Consider the following 20,844-nt stretch of genomic DNA (forward strand, 5'->3'; position numbering starts at 1 on the left):
ACAGCTGTATGGGGTTGCCATCTGACCAAACACACTGAACCCATCTGTGCTGATAGCAACTCAAGGATGCCTTGGATCTGCCGTTTTTTCCTTATGTAATGCATCGAAGCGCTTCCACGCTTCACCATCCGACGTGTGCACCATCATCACATTCCCATCTGCATCTAGTTCAGTTCTTTTGCCTGTTTTGTGCCATGTCATCTATTTGGCCGTCTCTTCGACCATGAAAAGACGTTGAAGTCTTGGTACGATTGGCATATACCGAAGAACATTAACGGGTATTTTGGTCTGCGTCTTCTCACCCCTACCGTTGTTTACCACAACATACCTGGAAGAATTGCAAATGGGACAATAGTTCAAGTCCTCATACAGAAGCCTAAATAAGACACATCCTTTCTCACATGCATGTATCTTCTCATAGGGCATCTTAAGAGCACGGAGGATTTTGTCTGACTGGTACAGGTTTGAAGGTAGCACAAGGCCTTTGGGTAGAAATCGTCCGAATACTGTCATCACCGCGTCGTAGCATTCTCTGCCCAAGTTGAATTGAGCCTTCAAAGCCATTATTTGTGAGATGGCATCCAGTTGACAAAGCTCAGTGTGCTCATGGAGAGGACGTTTTGAGGACTCCAACATTTCAATGAAGGCCTTTGCAGATTCCTCCATCTCCTCGTCCGAGTCCCGAGCATCGTCAAAGTCTTGCACCATGTCTGCGGTCCCGGTACCATGCTCGTCGGTGTGACGATGAACCACCTCGGCTCTGGCACGTTGGGAAGACTCACCATGTAATGTCCAGACCGTGTAATCAGGCGTACAACCAAACTTCTGCAGGTCTTTACTCATTTCAAGCTCGTCCCTCTTTTTATAGTTGTCGCACCGGGCACAGGGGCACCAGCTTAATTTCTGGCCATTTGCAAATGCGGCTCTAACAAACCCCTTGGTTTTTGTTAACCATTCCTCGATCCAAACTTTCTGACTAGTGTAACCAGTGTACATCCATGCACGATCACTCATATTGACTTCCTACTGGAGGCACAAGAAATATATACATAATTAAGCAAACCATATCCATCAGTTAATGGCGTTTGTCAGTTTTATTACATCCATGCAACCTACACGCTAATAGGTAAAGATAGGTCCTAATCCCACCCGAGTATGTGTAGATTGGGTTCGTTTTCCCAAGCTCTGCTTCAAATCCGACGTAAAATTTCGTCAGCACCTCCCCGTTGTTCTCCTGATACACATCTCGGCAATAAGCAGAGAGGATGTGTACCCGGAGAACAATAGGGAGGCACTGACGAAATTCTGCATCGGATCCGGAGCAGAGCATATGGGAAAACGAACCTAATCTACACATACTCGGGCTGTCCATGGATAACATTGGACAGTTCGAAAGAATCACGATTATAAATATGCAAATGCATGCATATTTATAGATGTAACCCTTTCAAACGGGAGACACATAGTGGTTACGCATACTGATGATTGACACCATAGCTAGCAAGTTTCATCGGCACGAAGACCAGAACATAGCAAATGAAGGGGGAAGGAGGAGATGTCATTTGTGCTCACCAACGAACGCATGGGCGGAGCTCGTCGAACACTAGACTCTCGCAACGACGAAATAACTACACATTTAAATCGAAAGATGAGTAACATAGCAAGTATTCGACACCGACGGCCACATGTACCTCGCACTGATGATACTTGCTATTTATGGTACCATCAACACCGAGGAACCCCCTAACCCACTCATTCCCGGGTAAACTAAATAGCAACTAACATCGGTGCAAGTTACATGAGGCGGTCAGCGTTGAACACTAGATCCACATCCCACAAGTGAAGCCGGCGCCCGGCGTCCCGCAACAATAGTTCTGGTGGCCGATGACGGTCGACACTACAAAAAAAAAAGAAACATCCGTGAAATTTTGGTCCAAACAAATTTTTTTTCCTGTCATACTAATGACACTTCTATGACGATAATTGTGACAAAACCCGGTATCATCATAGATGTGGTGGGCTCCTACTTCTATGACAAATAATCATGACAGAAAATGGGCTTTTCATCCTAGGCGGGCTGGAGACGTAGCTGCATGACATTCTTTGGGCCATCCATGATGGAAAAATCAGTGGTAGAAGCGAGGGCGAGGAAAATATCGGGGTGTTCCCGGTTACAGTGGGTGGTCGTGGCCGAGCGATGCATGGAGGTTTGCGCGTTTCTCTCATACACGCAAGTGCATGGATGCGAGGCGTTGGGATCTAACTGAACCCGAGCGAGGCGTTCGCCTACTGAACCTAAGCGATTGCACTGCAGGCTACGTGTTACTAAATCCGAGCGATCGATCGATGTCTGTTAACTGAACCCGATCGAGCGATTCCTTCGCTACTGCTGCTAACTAAAGCTGATCGATGCTGCCTCTGGATGAATAGTGAGCATTGCAGGGGGGTTTGGATGAACAGTTCCCGGTGGGGGTGGATGAACAGGACCCCGTGGTGTTGCCTCTGGATGAACAGGACCCCGATCGATCAAGCCGGTTGGGGCTGGATGAACAGGACCCCGTGGAGGGGTGGTTGAACAGGATCCCATGGAGAGGACTGGTTGAACAGTAGCCGGTGGAGTAGCGCACGGTGGAGGATGGATGAACAGGAGCCCGTGGATGAACAGTCGCAGGTGGAGGCTGGAGGAGGTCGACGGTGGATGAACAGTAGCCCGTGGAGGCTCGAGGAGGTCGGCGGTGGAGATGAACAGTATCCCGTGGAGTCCTGTTTTGCGGTACGCCACACCCTCCCGATGAACAGGACCCCCGTTTCAACTGTAGCGCTCCAACACAAGTCCATTTCCTCCGTTTTACGGTATGCCACACCCCTCCCGATCAACAGGACCCCGTTTTGACTGTAGGAGGTCCAACACAAGTATGTTTCCTCTATTTTGTGGCACACCAGACCCCTCCCGATCAACAGGACCCCTGTTTTGAACGTGGCCGGTCGAACACAAGGCTGTTTCCTCCGTTCTGCGGTACGCCAGGCCTCGTTTCCATCGGCTGTTCCGTCCAAGCCCTCCCGATGAACACGACGACACATTCCGTTCCGACCCAGCCGGTTGGCTCCCCATGAACACGACGACGATGCAGTTTCTTCGTTCTGACCCAGCCATGTACACGAGCCCTGGCCGTACGTATGTGCGAGTAGGCGTTCGAGACCCCGCCCGTATGTACGTGCATGCCCGTATTTTCTTTCTTGCACACTGGTCGATGTACGTACGTGTACATGCTACGTGTGCGCCTCTACTACGACACGTGCGCGCCTCTACATCGACCAGTATGTACGTACACGTTCACGGCCAGAATGACAACGCTACGTATGCTTCGACCAGGTGGGTCCTGACTATCAGGCACTTCCTTGCGTGCGAAGATGTAGCTGGTGGGTCCCAATAGTCAGGGGGGCGAATCATTTTTTTGCACGGACGCACTTCCTTGCATGCGAAGATGTAGCTGGTGGGTCCCAGCAGTCGGGAGAAAACATTTTTTTCACGAAATATGGTGGCCCGTCCAGTGGGTCCCAGCTGTCAGGTGGAGGAATAATTATTTTGCACGTAGTAAGGAGGCACTTCCTTGCGGCCGTTGTGGACCCAGCTGTCAGCCTCTACACGTACAGTATTCTTCCGATGGAAGTCGTTCGTTGACCATGTTGACCACGTCGTGCCGAGAGCACTAGGGCGGTGGATGACGACGAGACCTAGGAAGGGGACGACGCGGCAGTGGAAGCCCGCGCGGAGAGGTGTACGAGGGTTCACTGGTTTGGCTGCAGTGTGAGGCTGCCGTCGCTGCCGGGCCTGGCCAGCAGTGGGAATAGTAGGGGGCGATGAGGCCTCTGCGGCAGCACAGCCGGCCACGGGAGGCAGGAGCATGCGGCACAATCGGCGCTGCTTTGGGCGGCTGGAGCAAGAAGACTAGAGGTTGAAGAAGCACTACGTCCATTGGATGGACATCATACGGTCACTAGACCTAGAATCGTTCATATTGACTAAGTTGACAAAGCCCTTCGTCCCAGTCAACTTAGTAGGCCCACAAGTCAGCCTCCCACCAAGGAGGGTCCCAGGTAGCAGGGGGAGTATTCATTTTGTTGTGCATAATAAAGAGGCACTTCCGATGGGTCTGAGCTGACAGTGGGGGGAACGTTTTTTTCGCGAAATACGGTGGCCCGTCCGGCGGGTGCCAATAGTCAGGGGGAAAATGTTTTTTTTTTTGCGAAATACGGTGGCCCGTCCGGTGGGTCCCTGCTGTCAGGTGGAGGAATAATTATTTTGCGCGTAATAAGGAGGCACTTCCTTGCGGCTGCCGTGGACTCAGCTGTCAGCCTCTCCACGTACAGTACTCTTCCGATGGAAGTCGGTCGTTCACCACATTGACCACGCCGCACCGAGAGCACCACGACGGTGGACGATGGTGAGGCCTAGGAATGGGACGACGCGGAGCCGGGGAATACGCGACAGTGGATACCCACGCGGAGAGGAGTACGAGGGTTCATTGGTTCGGCTGCGGTGTGAGGCTGTCGTCACCACAGAATAACAGTGGGTGTGGGTGAGTGGAGGGGTGGCCTGGCCAGCGGTGGGAGTAGTAGTGGGCAGTGAGGCCTCAGCAGCAGCACAACCGGCCACGGGAGGCAGGAGCAGGCGGCACGACCGGCGCTGCTTTGGGCGGCTCGAGCAAGAAGACTAGAGGTTGAAGAATCACTACGACCGTTGGATGGACATCATACGGTCACTGAAGCTAGAATCATTCATATATTGACAAAGTTGACAAAGCCCTCCGTCCCCGTCAACTTAGTAGGCCCACAAGTCAGCCTCCCACTATGGTGGGTCCCAGCTGGCAGGGGGTATTCATTTTTTTATGCACAATAAGAAGGCACTTCCTTGCATGCGAAGATATAGTTGGTGGGTCCGACCTATCAGCGGAGGGAACTTTTTTCGCGAAATACAGAGGCCCTTCCGGCGGGTCCCAGATGTCAGGTGGAGGAATTATTATTTTGCGCGTAATAAGGAGGCATTTCCTTGTGTGCGGTCGTGGACCCAGTTGTCAGCCTCTCCACGTACAGTCCACTTTCGATGGATGTCGTTCGTTGACCATGTTGACCACGTCACGCCGAGATCACCAGGGCGGTGGATGACGGCGAGGCCTACGAAGGGAAGTACACGGAGCCAGGGAAGACACGACAGTGGCTGCCCACGCGGTGGAGAGTACGAGGGTTGACTGGTTCGGCTGCCGGCGCCAGAAAATAACAGGAGGTGTGGGTGAGTAGAGGGATAGACATGCCAGGGATGCGAGTATGATGGGGCCGTGAGGCCTGACCGGCAGCACAGCCGGCCATGGGAGGTGGGAGCAGGTGGTTCCGATGGCGCTAGTTTGGGCGGCTGGGGCAGGAAGATATCAAACTGAAGAAGCACGATTGCCGTTAGATTGACATCTAACGGTGTGACGCTGGTAGAGTCGATTGTTCATTAAGTTTCTTTTTTTGAGAAACCTTATGTACGCATGAACTTAGTAGGCCCACAAGTCTGCCTCCAAAGTTGTGGCAGACAACATAGAGCCCCTTTGCTATTTTTTAAATAATTTATAGCCCATTTGCTAATTCTTAAGTAATTTATTACAACCCATTTTCTGCCTAGGACCACGGTCAAAAAGTTCAACCTTATTTTGCATATTTCGGTGGAGTCCGAACTGTTGTAATCCCGAAATGATAAACATTTTTTTAAGAACTTGTTGATTTGCCAAAAAAAATTGTTTTGTTTTTGTAAGCAAATAAGACGTGGGGCAATTGAGTTGGTTTAGAGTAAAACCAGTGGTAAAAAAATGAGCGCTGGGAGAGAAACAACAACAAAAATAAGGATGTAAATATGAAAAGGGAATTTTATGTATTTTCAATATAATGATACGTGTATATGAACTAGTAAAACTATAGGTGGAGATTAGAAAACGGATGTAGGACATGCGTTTCAAGAGGAAAATAGAACTGGGTTGTGTGTTTGATTCAGTAAAAACACTGCATGTGGATGTTGTAAGACAAAATAGAACTAAAGTTGGCAGGCCAGAGGCCAGTCGATACCTGCTGGATCTTTGTGCCCGTTGTTGTCATGGGCTGGGCCTGTTAAAACAAATCCAAGCCTGGGCAGTCTATAGCCCAGTTGAAACTTGCTCGACCTGAAAAAACAAAATACATGCTCAATAAACAAGAGAATTCTGCAAGTACAGACTGATAACTGGGATGCAGTAGGGATATTGTTTTTTCATCGTGATAATAAGTGCATGCACTTGTTTCAAAAAATTTGGAGAACTGGGAATTTGAACAGCAGGTGCTTATGCTACCCACCAAATAAAAATCAGGTGCCCGAATATTCGTTTTGAAACAAATGATTCAGCTTTATATCCGCATCGACCCTCGACATGATGGTTGGAAGCAAATACAAGGTCATACCAAAAGATCGTTAACAACAATACCAACTTGCGGACGACAAGGTAGTACAAGTACCAACACCAAACTAACTTATAACCTTTTTACTCCTAGCCCTAGTGTTTGTCTGGTAGAAAATCTTGCAGAGGACCAGCTCCCGCTCCTTCTCTTGCTCCAGGTCCCCGAGGTGGTACTGGTGCATCACCCAGCTGGTCGAAGTTCTTGTTGGTATGCAACACCAGAACCTTTTTGCTGCCCGTCTGTCGGCCGTTGACCATCACCGGAAAGGTATTGCCGGTCTTGTGCCACATCGCCTGCATGCCGCATTCCGACTGTATCTTGCGACGCGTCCACGTGCCCCGTTTGAATGCCCTGGAATTCTGCTGGAAGAAATGCTTGCTTAGGCCACTCAGTGTGATACCTGCAGTATTGTCTAATACAAGTTTTAGTGTACGTAGTTGGCATTTTCATAACATCTTTGGCATGTTGCAGTCACTTGTTTCACTTTTTATTAACTGTCAAATTGTAATTGCTTCACCAGGTCTGCATCTAAAAAGAAAAATAGAGCTATAAACAAAGAAATATGTTTGTGCAAGTAGACGGTCGATCAGTGTCTTACCTGGAAGTTTCTCAGGATGGGTGTAGCATATGTCGTGCTCGCTGTTGATGGTTGGTATGAACAAATCGATGAGAGGGTGAGATCTCGCGCTGTCCGCACTCACTTTGGCCTCAAGGTGCTCGATCAGCTCCTGATCCGTGGGATCGAACTTGACACCAGCCGGCAGCACCGGCCAATCCTTCTTCGACTTGCATCGGTTAATTCCAGTTATATGGTACTCAATGTATGATCAATCGACTGTTTTAAGTGAATGATGAAAGATTTTGACAGATAAGTGGTACTCCAAATCTGAAGTCCAGAATACCCGAACACGCCGCCGTGATTCTTGTGTCACCTCACGCGCAGCGTGTTGTCACGTCAATTCAATGGGTGGACATGATGAATAATTTGACCAACGTATACTAGTACTGCTACTATACTACTTACTAGTCGTATTTAGTGTCACATTTTAACCATAGGTTTAACTAACAAGTACGCACTTGAAGCCTAATTGATCATTATCAGTACATCCTACGCAGGTGAGTTAGGATGCACTTGATCCCAGGAAGGTATCTATCCTTCAAACCAAAGGAGTGCTTCAAACTAATAATAGTACATAATATCCAACAAAAGAGGGTCGTGCTACAGCAGGAGAATACATGGCTCAGTCTAGATAGCAGTACGAATCAAGTTGTACATATTTGTTGTTGGCATGAACCACATCGCCGCATGTCGGGTTTGCAAAAGCCATCCATCGCATGAAAGCTTGATGCCTTTCACACACTGAAGATTATCTGGCAACAAGCTGTGTTGACGAATCTCTGGATATGGTGATTCATGAAACCCATGGTATGATGTGTAAACACAGTCCCCCCTAGCAAATGGAAGTCGCATAGCACGGTAATTATCGCCGGTGATATGATCGATGATTGGTTGGATGATCGGATAATTGAGACCGAGGAACATGGAGTGGTTGCCGAGGCTGTAAACCCGCCTCCAGTTGAATACGCCTGGCCCAACGGAGCTAGGATCTTTCTCGAACACGAAGCAGCCATAGCCATCAATGTCACGAACGCCCCATGCTTTGTACTGCATGTGGTTTGATGTAATGGTTTGGTCAATTTGGTACGTGCGAATGAGCATCAAATGACCGCCGTCAGCTGAACGAGCGATAAACCACCACCCATCGGCTGATATGATTCCAGGTCCTAGAATCATGAAGGCCAGCGTATTTGCCTGCTGCAACAATTCAAATTGGAGACCAAAAGGACAAAAATAAACAATCATGTTTAGAGTATGTGTGGAATTAAGATTATTATAACAATGACACATATCATAGACAGAGAGTTGCAATGTCGTGGTCATAATCATACCCCAAGTTAAAAAAAATAAGCCAATGGCTTTCATATTCTAGCAATATGTCATGGTTCAAATATCATGTAACAATGAGAGGAAAACAAATATGAAAGAGCCTACTCATACTCTACCATAGCACTTACTACTACTGTTCTCATATCAACTCTAAGAAATAACATGCGTTGTTATAAAAATCTTGGAAATGAGAGTAACATATAGCAATCATGATGTTATGCTCATAATATCTATTCTAACAATCATTAGATGCCAATTGCTCTCATATCAACTCTAACAATAACATGTGTGGTCATTAAAAACTAGGAAATGAGAGGAACATATAGCAATGATGTGGTTATAGACATACTATGTATTCTAAATTCATAACAATCAACAGACAGTCATATTCATAAGGTAAAGATGAGATGAGATAGAATAATTACACGACGATAGATTCCACCAGTATAGGCAGTCAATCTGTGCGTCGACCGCGTAAACGATGCCATCATGCACTATAGCATCAGACAGAAATGTTGCCTCAATAGGATTGACGATGAGCCATAACCATGTATGGCGACCGGATTCCAGATAGACTAATCCCATGTCGAACAAGGCAATGAGCTTGTAATCCATGTAGTCTTCTGATGGTGTGGGCACTTCGTAGATTACAACTTTCAGCAAACAGAGGTCGAGCCAAAAGCTTGACGCGTCTCATGCGTAGTAGGCAGGAGTGTCCGGTGGGCCGCGAGGCTCGATGGCGGTAGTATGCAATGATGGAAGGGTGATCTCTTGCTGGGTGTAGATATCCACGAGACACCAGGGACTACCAAATTGGTGGATGAGGACGATCCAGTTGGCCTTCATGCCCGCCCAGTAGTGGTCGCGCATGAAGGACAGTTGGACGGGTAGTGGTAGCATGTCGAGGGCACCACGGCAACCTCTGTAGGATCGTCAAGTCGGTGTCTGGGCCACCTGCGAGGATCGGGTATCATCAAGTAGGGTGTCTTGAAAAGAGTCGGCCGGTTGCAGAGGAGTAGATGGTACAAACACACCAAGCATGCGGCCAGACTGACGGTGATGAGTAGGTCCATACGATTACAGATCTGCTCCAAGAGAACATCGGGGAGGGAATTCCAATCGCGGCTCTCCATGTCAGTCGGTTCTGGCATTGGGGTTTTCGGTGCCTGCGAGCCAGCAGGGAAGTGGATTCAGGCGGGCGAGCGAAGAAGCTTCTCCTCGTGTGGCCGAGCAGTGAGCGGGGGGATATGGTACGCGTGAGCTACCAAGGAAGATGTCGCCGGCGGGCGAGCAGTGAGCGGGGGTAAATGGTGTGTGGCCGACGATGGGGAAGAGAGGAGGAAGAAGAAGAGAGGAGGAAGAAGAGTGGAAGACGGGGAAGAAAGTGCATCAAATCTCAATTCTACTAGTACTACTACCAGGATATACCGTCCTTCGGAGTGTAAATAGTTACACCGATGACATGTGGGTCTACCACAAGAGGGCCCATATGTCAGTTAATGGAGGACAGAGGTGCGTAGGCGTATTTGCGGAAGCGTGCTCTACTGGCAAACATGATGGCAGTACTGGGTAAGGCTGATTTAGTAACACCAACACGCCGGTTCAGCTTATTAATTAAGTGTCCCATCTGCTGCAGCGTGTATTGTCACTTCACTGCGAAGACTAGTTGAATAGTTCTCTCTGACCGAGATGGGGAATAATGGATCGCGAAGACTTCCTTTCTACAATATCCCTATGCATCTACACTCACTTCACTCATTTTGCTCCGTACGTAGTCACTTGTTGAAATCTATAGAAAGACAAATACTCCATATTTGGGAACAGAGGGAGGCTTTTACTCCGTATTTGGGAACAGAGGGAGGCTTTTACTCCATATTTGGAAACAGAGGGAGTGTCACCATATGGAGGGAACAGAGGAAGCTTGAAATATGAACATGTCAATGGGAGGGAGTAAGCCCCATGCATGCATGCATGCATGCATGCAACATGCAACATGCAACACTCACACTCACACATGGACGCATGCAACACTCACGCAACCATGTGGCACACATCACAGGACGCAACGCACACGCTCACGCTCAAGTGCTCAACCTACTCCCTACGTCGGTGAAGGAATATACATTTAGAGATTTACACATTGACCAGGGCATAATCAATGCCCAAAAGTAGCAGATTTATGTGTGCATGCGACCATTGAGAGAAAAAGATTAAATGAAGACCGTTGCATGCTGTAATTAAGGATAGACATGTAGCCTATCCTAGAGCACAAGTTGGTGCATTAGTCAATCAATATCAATTTAGATTAAAGGCTAAATGCATTGCAAGTGTAGATGTACTTACAATCTTTGTTTTTTAGCCGATGTACACTCTTTGTTGGAAGACCGAGGGAGTACACATGCATGCAGTCACATACACAGCCAGGATGGTTCGCTCGCAAGGGTTGGACTCCTATCGCACCTGCGTAAAGTTTTGTTTAACTGATTTCTTTGCTCTGCCAACTGACAAGTGGGACCCAGAAACTAGGTGATAATTTGACCAGTCAACAAAGTGGCACGCCGGCTATGTGGCCGGTCAGTAGGGTGCAATGCGGTGCTCTATGATGAGCTAGTGATCGTATAATCCCCGCAAAACTATAATATACTAGTCGCTAACCCGTGCATTCGAACGGGCTAGTTAATTAATATTGCATTTGGATGTATATTGAGGTAGTTGGACGTACCCATCTTAATTAATAAAGTGGCACCTAAAAATAGTTTACGCTGAGATAACATAATATAAGCACATTATAAGTATGAGGAAGGAAGATTGATTTTTTTATCTCATCTCAGTAGGGTGTTAAGTCGATTAACTACTGCCTACTTGCATAGACCTAGTCATGCGGCGTGCTTAGCAAATCTTATGTTTTCCTCGGTGAGAAACGATTGCTTCCTTTGTAAATTCAATCTAGGAAAAGCAATAAAAGAATATTGTTACTTTCTTCGTATGTTTGCATTGCCTCTTCATATATCCTTCATATAAATTGGGTCAAGAAAACAGTTGGTAAACAAATGACACACCATATCCAAGTGAGATATGTAGCTAAGAAACAGTAGAACAAATAAGTTGAAATTAAAGAAAGAACACATTTATCACATCTGGAATTTGAAGAATGCCACAACCTCTAGAGAGATTTTGTGAACATCATACCAAAGATCCTTACATATAGTGATTTTATTACATGAACTTGAACCACATATTTGCATATATGTAGAATTTAAATTTGGGACTTGGATAGTATACATGTACAACATCGATGATAGACTTACGCGAAAAATGTACTTCAAATTTTAATTACAGGCCACATCGTGCTATTGTGCGTTTTTATTGAACAAATAGGCCGGGACGGTCACTCCAGATTTTCCTCTTGTATAAGCCGCCATATTTTGCTTAGATATAAGAGGAACTTTAAATGGTTTGGTCATTGTCATCGTGATTTTTGCAGCAGTTCATAATACAAATACAAATTAAAAAAAATGAATAACGCGGGAGCATTGGACTTGTACGTCTACTGCTAGTCATAGGCATGCATTTTGCAAAGACCAGCTCAAATAAGAGAAATTATTCAGTCTAGTTTTCATCTGGTACTGTGTGAAGGAAGAATGAATAAAACACGGAATATTTGTTTCCTCATTTAAAATTAAAAACGAACTCATACCTCATCGACCATCGATCCTCACCACCTGTATTCATCCTTGGTCATGACGCAGTGCAAGCAACAACTTTGTGTCCGCCATCACCATGCATGCTGAAAGTGGATTAGAAAAATTACTGAGATATTGGAAATTGGCGGATTTGTAGCACATATGGCCGCATCTCAATTTGGTTAGCACGGTCCAATGCAAAACTGCCAATTGCCTGTCGGTTGTCATTAAGTACCTACAGTTGCACACATGGGCTTTGAGTCTTGACTCGTCTAGGCATGACAGCCACCACAGGTGACTCTGGCGATTGTCCAAACTTAGATCACCGGTTGACTTCTTGTACACAACCCACATGAATATAAACTGAAGAGAGAGAATGTGAACAAATTTAATAATTTATATCTAAAGGGCGTTTGATTTACTAATGGAGAAGACAAAGACACCAGAAAAATAAACAACTGATTTAAAGTGCTGGATAACAATTGATCCGACAAAATGCGTGATAACATGATATATGCTTCACATGATATAGGCTTCATGTGTTGTCAAAGAGACGAAGACAGCCAGATTGATTTGCTAATCCAGCAACATCATTAGCTATACTAATTGAAATGATCTGGCACAATGAAACATCAGATTGGTTCCAGTAACTGGCTGAATGACGAACCCTCACGAAAATGCATTAAATTCGCATGTGGGTAATTACACCTGCAAGGGAAATCGTGCACACCACTTAGTTTTAAGTTCAAATGCAGTCTGGAACGGAAATACTAAATTCTAAGGGATGAAGCCATCATCTCAAGATGCCACACCTTCTCATCCTTCGGTGCAAGCTCCAGTGCTACAAAAGCCACAAAAACGAAATAAATGCTTTGAACTCGGATGCGCAAGAGACAGCACGTACCAGTTCTATCTGAATGACCTGTGGTCATTGATCCAAGAAAAAAGCAACATTTTCTTTCAATTTAAGGTACACAGTCTATCTGTGCTTGGCCACTCACGATATTGTATGGCTGCGATTGAGATATTGGACTTCTCTACGGGGATATATACATGGGATGAGATGGACAGATCTGATCGAGGGAGATCTCTAAAGTTGGTATATGTTTTGTTAACCAAGGTCTCCTTTTCTCATGTGTAGTTACTTTTTTTGTGGCTGTGTAAATAACACTAACCTAGAAATCTCTAAACCTGTTACGTTTTGTTGGCCAAGGATTCATTTTTTTCACGTTTAGTAATTCTTTTTGCGGATATGTAGATCAATACTAATTGACGGAAATTTCTAATGTTACTATGTTTTGTTGGCCAACACTGTTTCCTTCAACACTAACCGAGGGAAATCTGTGATGATAATATATTTTGTTGGCCAAGGACTGTTTTCTTTCACATGTAGCATTAGTTTTTTTTCAGTTGAGTATATAATACTCTTTCTTTGATCCAAGCCATTATACTGCGGTGCCACATGATCGATGGTCTATGACGCTACAGGTGTGACTAAAATCACTGTACACACGTGTATATAATATATGGGTATGTATAAACACATGTATTATTTAGCATACCACATATGAATAGTAGTCAACTGAAAGGAGGAACTACCTAAAAAAATTCTTAAAGCAAATCAAACAACATGGTTCACATTGTATATCTATTATCATGGTTGAGATCACAAATCTGAGTTAGTGGCATGATACGAACACGTAAATTTTATTACATTTGCTGAGAACCATAATCTCACGTCAAAACACATTACTAACTAAATTGGTATCTGCAAATGATAATATATGAAGCAACATGACAGGATTATTTAGACAGCCTGAAAAGTAACGATTCTAAAACACAAATAAGCCATTAAAGCTTTTTTGTCGGGACTTTAGGGATGATGCAAACTCCACTATGCATACTGACCGGTGAGTAAAAGCAGAATCGAGATACTTACATGTCAGAATGTGGAACGCAAGACAACATTCCTGCTTTGAACGCCACAATCTTGATCTTTTAATTACCACCAGGGTTGCTTGCATCAATATGGAAAAAGCAAAAAAAAAAACTGAAAGGTTCCATGAGAAGCATCGGATTATATGGAGATCTACTGGAAAAACAAATGGATCAAATCTGTTAAGTCGTAGTGCAACACACCACTGATTCTTTTTCCTCATGAGAGACACATTGCCTATGTCCGAGACACCAATTCATATGTTATGGGGGATGGGTCAGCAGACAGATAGAGAAAGATCGATTTAGCAGCCTAGTCATTATCTCGCCCTCAGCCTTCCATAGCCATCATTGTTTGTTTTACCTTATTCTCATTGGTCTCCATGCAGCCATTGTTGCCGCCATAGCAAGTACGAATGGCATCCTCCTCGTCGACCAAACTTGTCTCTCCTGGCGGCTCCCTTTTTAGCTGCAGTTTTCTCCTCGAGCTGGTGCTGTAATCGTGGCTATACTCCATTGTTTACTCATCTCGAATCTGTGGTGATGCATCCCAACAGTATCTCTCCCTGCCTGTTTCTGCATTTTCAGTTCATGGGAAAATTGGATAAAGTGATCTAAAACATTGAAAGAACCTTTGAGAAAAGGAAACATTGACAACACAGATAATGTAACAGCGGAAAGGTAAGACAATATAAGTTTCCGCTAAAAGTTTCTGCATATTTTAGTTCTGTCACTTTTCCAATCATGAACAACACTGTCTCACGTTGCACATGCAAAGCCACACAATTGACTTCTTGCTTTCTTACAGGCTTTGGTTACTTCTTGCCTTCTCCTACCATGTCTGTAAGGTAACCCCTTGTATTGAATCATAATAGGGGACATATTTGTATTGGGATGGCTGGGCAAGATATAGGGGTTGTGGTTACAAATCAAACCGATTATAGATTTATTACAAACTCGTTTTATTTATAACAGTTTTTGCATGCATCTGCACTTACATAATCTGGGACTGCAAAGATAAACACTTTTTGTGCGACGAATCCATGAAGTATCTATTCAAAACCGTAGATTTCAAGACTCCAAAGAGAATGACATGGACTGAAAGTTGTTGTGAACATAGAAGGCAATATATCAAACATCAGGTTTGAGGACGTATCGTAATCACCTAGTTCAAACCTACATGATTAATAGCATTGAGTGTATCTGTTTTTTTCAAGAAGAAAAAAGTTACTGCTTCATCTGGAGATACATACATATGAGCGTACGTCAAGGATGTTGAGACCAAACCAAGTAGGAGCAGAATATGAATCTACCTCTGGCCAATAGTTGCCCTCACGACGCTTCACCTTCTGTAAGCCAACTTCCAAAGGGAAATAAGGTATGTGAAAGAACATGAAGAATGTGAAAGAGAAAAATGCTCCAAGCCAACTACAGCCATGACCTGGAAACCTTGTCAATAAATCCTTCTTCTCAAGCGACAATCAAAACTATGGTACTTCTTTGCTTCAGACCCTGCAGACAGTAAAATAATATCGTCGAGATATTATAAAACTTGTATTCTGTTCGAGCTAGAAAGTTTACTTTGTGTGACTCGGAGCAATTTTGCTACAGACCAAAACAAATTCAAACTCTATAAATTCCCCCAATCAAAGCGTTAATTCCTGCTACCATTAAGCCATTGATCTTGCTCCAAGCTCCAGGTGCACCAAGTCCCCATCGTACTGCTTGAAGACTTCTCTCATGGATCATGGGGATCAACAGAAAAGATTCGAACCCAATAAATTTCCAAGCAAGCAAATCAATGCGCTAATTCCTTGCTAGCGTTAAGCCATCTTCCTCCTAGCTGCAGCTGCAGTGGGTCCCCATCGTACCACTTCAAAACTTCTTCTCTCATGGGGTTCAACCAGAGCGCTCCTTGTAGGAAACTGGGCAAGAAGAACGTGATCAGTAGGGGAAACCTGGAAACAAAGGGGCAACGCCTGGCAGTTGGAGAGCGGCCAAGCTAGGCGATATCTGACAACTCATCTGTGGAGAGATGCACGCGGCGGCTTCGATCATCAAATTAGTGGCCATTAGAAAGAGGCAGATGTATACCTTTTTTTCCCTTCTCTTTTCCTACATAACCGAGGAGATCTGGTCGTTGCCAATAGAGGGAGAGGCTTTGGAAACGTACGTTTGGTGCAGAGCGACGTATGCAATGCAAACTTTTTTTTTGACAGAGCGCATGCAATGCAAACTTTATTTATCGGATGGGAGGGAATTAGATCGGATGGACAATATTCTCTTATCTTTAGGGTTAAAAAACGTGGAGCCTAAGTTAGGCCCATTATCTGATTATGAGTAAAGTGGAATTTGTATGGAGTCTCTAATCAGATCTACACCGTAATAACTTGGTCCCACCAGTTGAACGGCTCCTAATTTCTAATTAACATGGTAATTACTTGGGAGTCTATAATTAGTATAGGTAGGTATAGAGGTATAGATAGATAGATATAGATAGATAATGACCGTAAAGAGCGTATTATTACATACATTGACCGCCAGTGTATTTTTCTCGTTTCAAATTAAGCCATATTAACCAGAAAGGACACAGTATGGACTAGTACTAGTAATGCTTTGATGTGTCCCATCAACTCACCGAACGAGGAGAAGCTTGCTTACTACGCCTCTCCCTCGCCCACGCGCCCGGTGGTTCGCAGGATGAGGAGAGGGTTTTGACTACGGCGCCCTCTCCCTCTCCCTCGCCCTTGCCCTCGCGGTGGGCGTGCAACAGCTCAATCGGTGTCAGATTGCCAAAAGCATATTGTACTGTAGTATCATCATTGTTGGACCTTTCGAAGAGGCGAAGAGCCAAGTGCAAGGTTCACACGAGTACGAACTGTTGAACCTCCCAAAGAGGCAAAGAGCCAAGCGCAAGGTTTTATAGGAGTTGTCGTCCTAGTAGGAGTGTACTAAAACTATGGCGAACGATGCTACTGTATGATGCCGCCACATCACGTATATCCAAAGTTGTGCCACCTTTTTTTCTCAAAGAGCGTGTTGGAGCCCGTGCAACAACCACACAAGTTGCACGTACACATAACAAATTTACTAGTAATAAATTCTAAAGGACAAATGCCAGTATGCCACACAAGTTCATCTCCAATTCATGTGATAAATTTGTGCCCGACTAGTCTACATATATTCACAGCGCTACCGTTCACAATTTACCATACTCCACTTACACATTATAGATGGGCTACATGTCCTCCTCCAGGTTCCAGTCTCAGGTGTTCTTCATGGATGGCACGATCCATAGCGGTGGGCAACGGGAATCATTGTCGCAGCTTTCTAGTCCGGTTCCACACGATGGAGACTCATCCAAGCTGAAGCGGCATAAATCAGGGATAGCGTGTCCCAGCATGTCGTTCATCCGGCGGTGCGCACTGAAGACACAACCATGCTTCATGAATGGCAGGCCTTCCGTGTCGTGCACGGAAGATGGCATCCGCTTCACAAAGGGGTAGCTGTCCCCAATGAAAAGCGAGTACTCTCCAAGAGTGTTCCTCGGCACCCACGTAGCATCACGGGGGTCGAACTCGGCGCCGTTCATCTGGTACATGCGACATCTCAGATCTAGACACATGGTGACGTACATAGTCAAGGTCCATGCATAATAATGTTGTGCTCAAATATGGTGGTCAATAATACCGTGCAACAAATAGTACTACTCCAGTATAGAGGAAGTAAAATAACCGGCTTATTATATACAGCCACTCTTGGCTACATGGATGAGATAGTAAGACATGGAAAAACAAAAATGGTGGTAGCTAGTAGGTTCAAGTCTTCAAGGGCCTAGCTAGCTATATGCATCCTCCAAGGTAAAAAGTACTCCTACTAGTACTAGTAAGTACTAGTACAACAATGAAAGAGAAGGCGAGAGGGTTAAAAATGGAATACCTGGGTAGATGGTGAGGGTCCGATCGTGGTAGATTGTGTGATCATGTTGCACATCAGTGGTACCATGGGTAACGACTGCTAAGATAGTTGATCTCAATATGCCAAAGTCAGCTACAAGGTTCCAAATTAGACCGAATCGCGGATGCAAATGCACATCTAGGATCGGCGATCTTATTTTGATCGGGGGATGACTGGTCCCTGCAAAATAATGAAGTACCGTTAGGGGTGCAAATGATGGTTTGTGCATTCCGTTTATAATCTCCCGTACCATAGTATGGCAACCAGATGAAACAAGTTCCCTGGCTTGTCACCGCGAAGATGCGGCCTAGATGGCACACGACGTCTTCGGGCGTGTAGGGGTGAAAATCTGCCGCCGCCAACATGCGCCAGCCTCTGCCGTTACTGCCTCTTGCATTGATGGCAATCCTTATGTCGAACACCGCGATGAGGTAGTAACCATCGTAGCCGTGTCGCTGTGTCGGCGGGTTTGCAATTGCTATCTTCTTCAGTCTCATCTAGGCATCATCATACGTATTCAAGCCCAACCATTCCGGAAGGCCGATCCCAATGGTGGAGAAGGGGTCTACCAGAACGGCCGCACTACTATGGATGTTGTGCAAAATGATGGTGGTATCCGGCAGGAGGTATGCAAGCCAATCTTCGTTGGCACCGACCCAAACCTATATATAAGACGGTGGGCAGTAGAGAAATTACGGGATGGAAATGGAATAACTAAGTACGACATGATCAAACTCCATCACTGACCTGCTCATCGGACAAAATCTGATTACCTCTCAACATCGGCAACTCTAGCAGAGTCAACATGCAACCATGGCCAGGAAGCGGTGGATTGTTTGAAGGATTGTCCCATAGAAGAACCTTCTCCTCGAGGACGCATGGAAGACCAACAACCATGGCTTTTTCCCAAGACTGTTTAAGCACCGTCTTGAAAAAGTTGGTGCAGGAAGCACCGAGTCTTGCGGCGGTGAGGACATCGGAGCGGCGTGCGATTTCTCCCAGAGGATCGGCGTCCAAGGTCTCCCAGCCCCGACGAGGAGGAGAACCGCCTGTTGAATCCATGGGAGCAGCGACGAACTGCCTTCTCTTCGGGGGGAGGGGAACTGGCAAGGAGGAGATAAGAGTGTAGTAACCGCAGGGCCTCATCCCTTCCAACTGTAGATCATTCCTTAGCGAAGGGGTGAGGCTATTATTTACTATTACTAGTACTGGCATTATGGGACGTTATGAGATTGCATTATACTGTAAATAATAGCACTAGTAAGAAATTTTTGGCACTAGGTAGTAGTTTTTGCTGTGGATTAAGAAATTTTGGGTATGTTTTTGCTATTTTTTGTACACGCCAGCTAGTGTCAAAAAACGTCTTACATTATGTGACGGAGGAGTACGTACTCGTACTGTAGTAGTACTAGTACTACTTTTTCTCAACTAGTAGTGTGGTGTACTGTACTTCTAGTCTAGTCTAGTATAGTGCACCAGTTTTTAACTCTTGAATCTCACGGCCAAGGAGCTACAGTTGGAACTGGAGGGTACTACTGTTCTCTAGAACCATTGCTGTACTATCAATTTAGGGAAAGTACACCTGCGTAGTGGCCTAGTGGGTACTCTCGGTGCTCTATTCAGCCGCTCCTCTCACGTAGCTGGCCTACTCAGCCACTCCTCTCACGCACACACTAGCAGCCTGTTTATCAACGACGGTTACTGCGGGGGCAGAACATTTGAGTTATTTGATACAGCGAGACTAGGCTTTTCGCTTCCATTTGTGGAGGTGTAATGGATCTCGTCGAACTTTGTTAGTAGTTCCTTCTTTATGAATAAGATGAAGCAAAGCTTTTGCCTCCGTTTCAAAAAAAACACGTCAAGAGGAATTTATTTTATAGTAGAGCCGATAATGGAGTGAAGTCCATGCATGCAACGCCACAAGCTACAGAGTAGTAGTAGAGCACTTTACATACAGAGCCATATTGCACAATTCCCAATGCCCTGCTAGGCTTTTTCGGCTCCTCGGGCTTAATTGGGAGGCGCTAGTTTAAATATGCTACTAGCTGATGAGGAAGCTGCAAGCAAGGTGCGGCTAGGGCGATCACGCGAGCCACGGTATGCTAGGAAGGAAAACCTGTTCACGTGGCTAGGCTATCCAGTGCACCCAGATTGTGGTGCCGCACGTCCGTTTGACTTCAAAACTCAAACTACCCGTGTAAAATATTGGCTCGCAGTGAAGTTACTATTTAAAAAAAAGGCCGCCGTGCGTTCGGCCGGGATCGAACCCACAAAATGAGGTATACACTCCCGCGACCACTAGTAGTACTCATTGGAGTACAACGCAATCTAGAATCGCCTTTTGTTGCTAGTAGTACATTGTTCCTTACAAGAAACCCCTAATAATGCAAGAAACCACTAATAATGCCAAGAAACTACTACCACTTGCATACGTGGCAGACTTAAGATAAGACTACCTTATCAACCATTGTACGTGCTCTTACCAACCATCCCTACCAAGAAACGACTACTCTACAAAGTGCCGTTATAGGCACGTTTCAACCCATGTCCCTGTTTGGATACAAATGTTGTCAATCTAACCTTGCCATCCAAACACCACTTTGGTTAGAGTTAGTTCAGGGTTAGAATCTAACTCTAATCTCTGACAGGGACCATGTCGCCCATTAAGTCAACGCCTTCTATTCGACCGGGCGTTATGACTTGTGGGACCTACATGTCAGTCTGCACAAAAATCCCCGAGTGACCTCCTACCTCCGGCCCGTCCACCTAGTCATCCTCAGCCATGGGACGCAACTACCGCCGCCGGCAGAAGGCAAGGTCAAAGCCGCGAGCGGTGCGGAGCCCATCTTGCGG

Source organism: Triticum dicoccoides, chromosome 3B (assembly GCF_002162155.2).
Source record: "Triticum dicoccoides isolate Atlit2015 ecotype Zavitan chromosome 3B, WEW_v2.0, whole genome shotgun sequence".
Classification (NCBI taxonomy): domain Eukaryota; kingdom Viridiplantae; phylum Streptophyta; class Magnoliopsida; order Poales; family Poaceae; genus Triticum; species Triticum dicoccoides.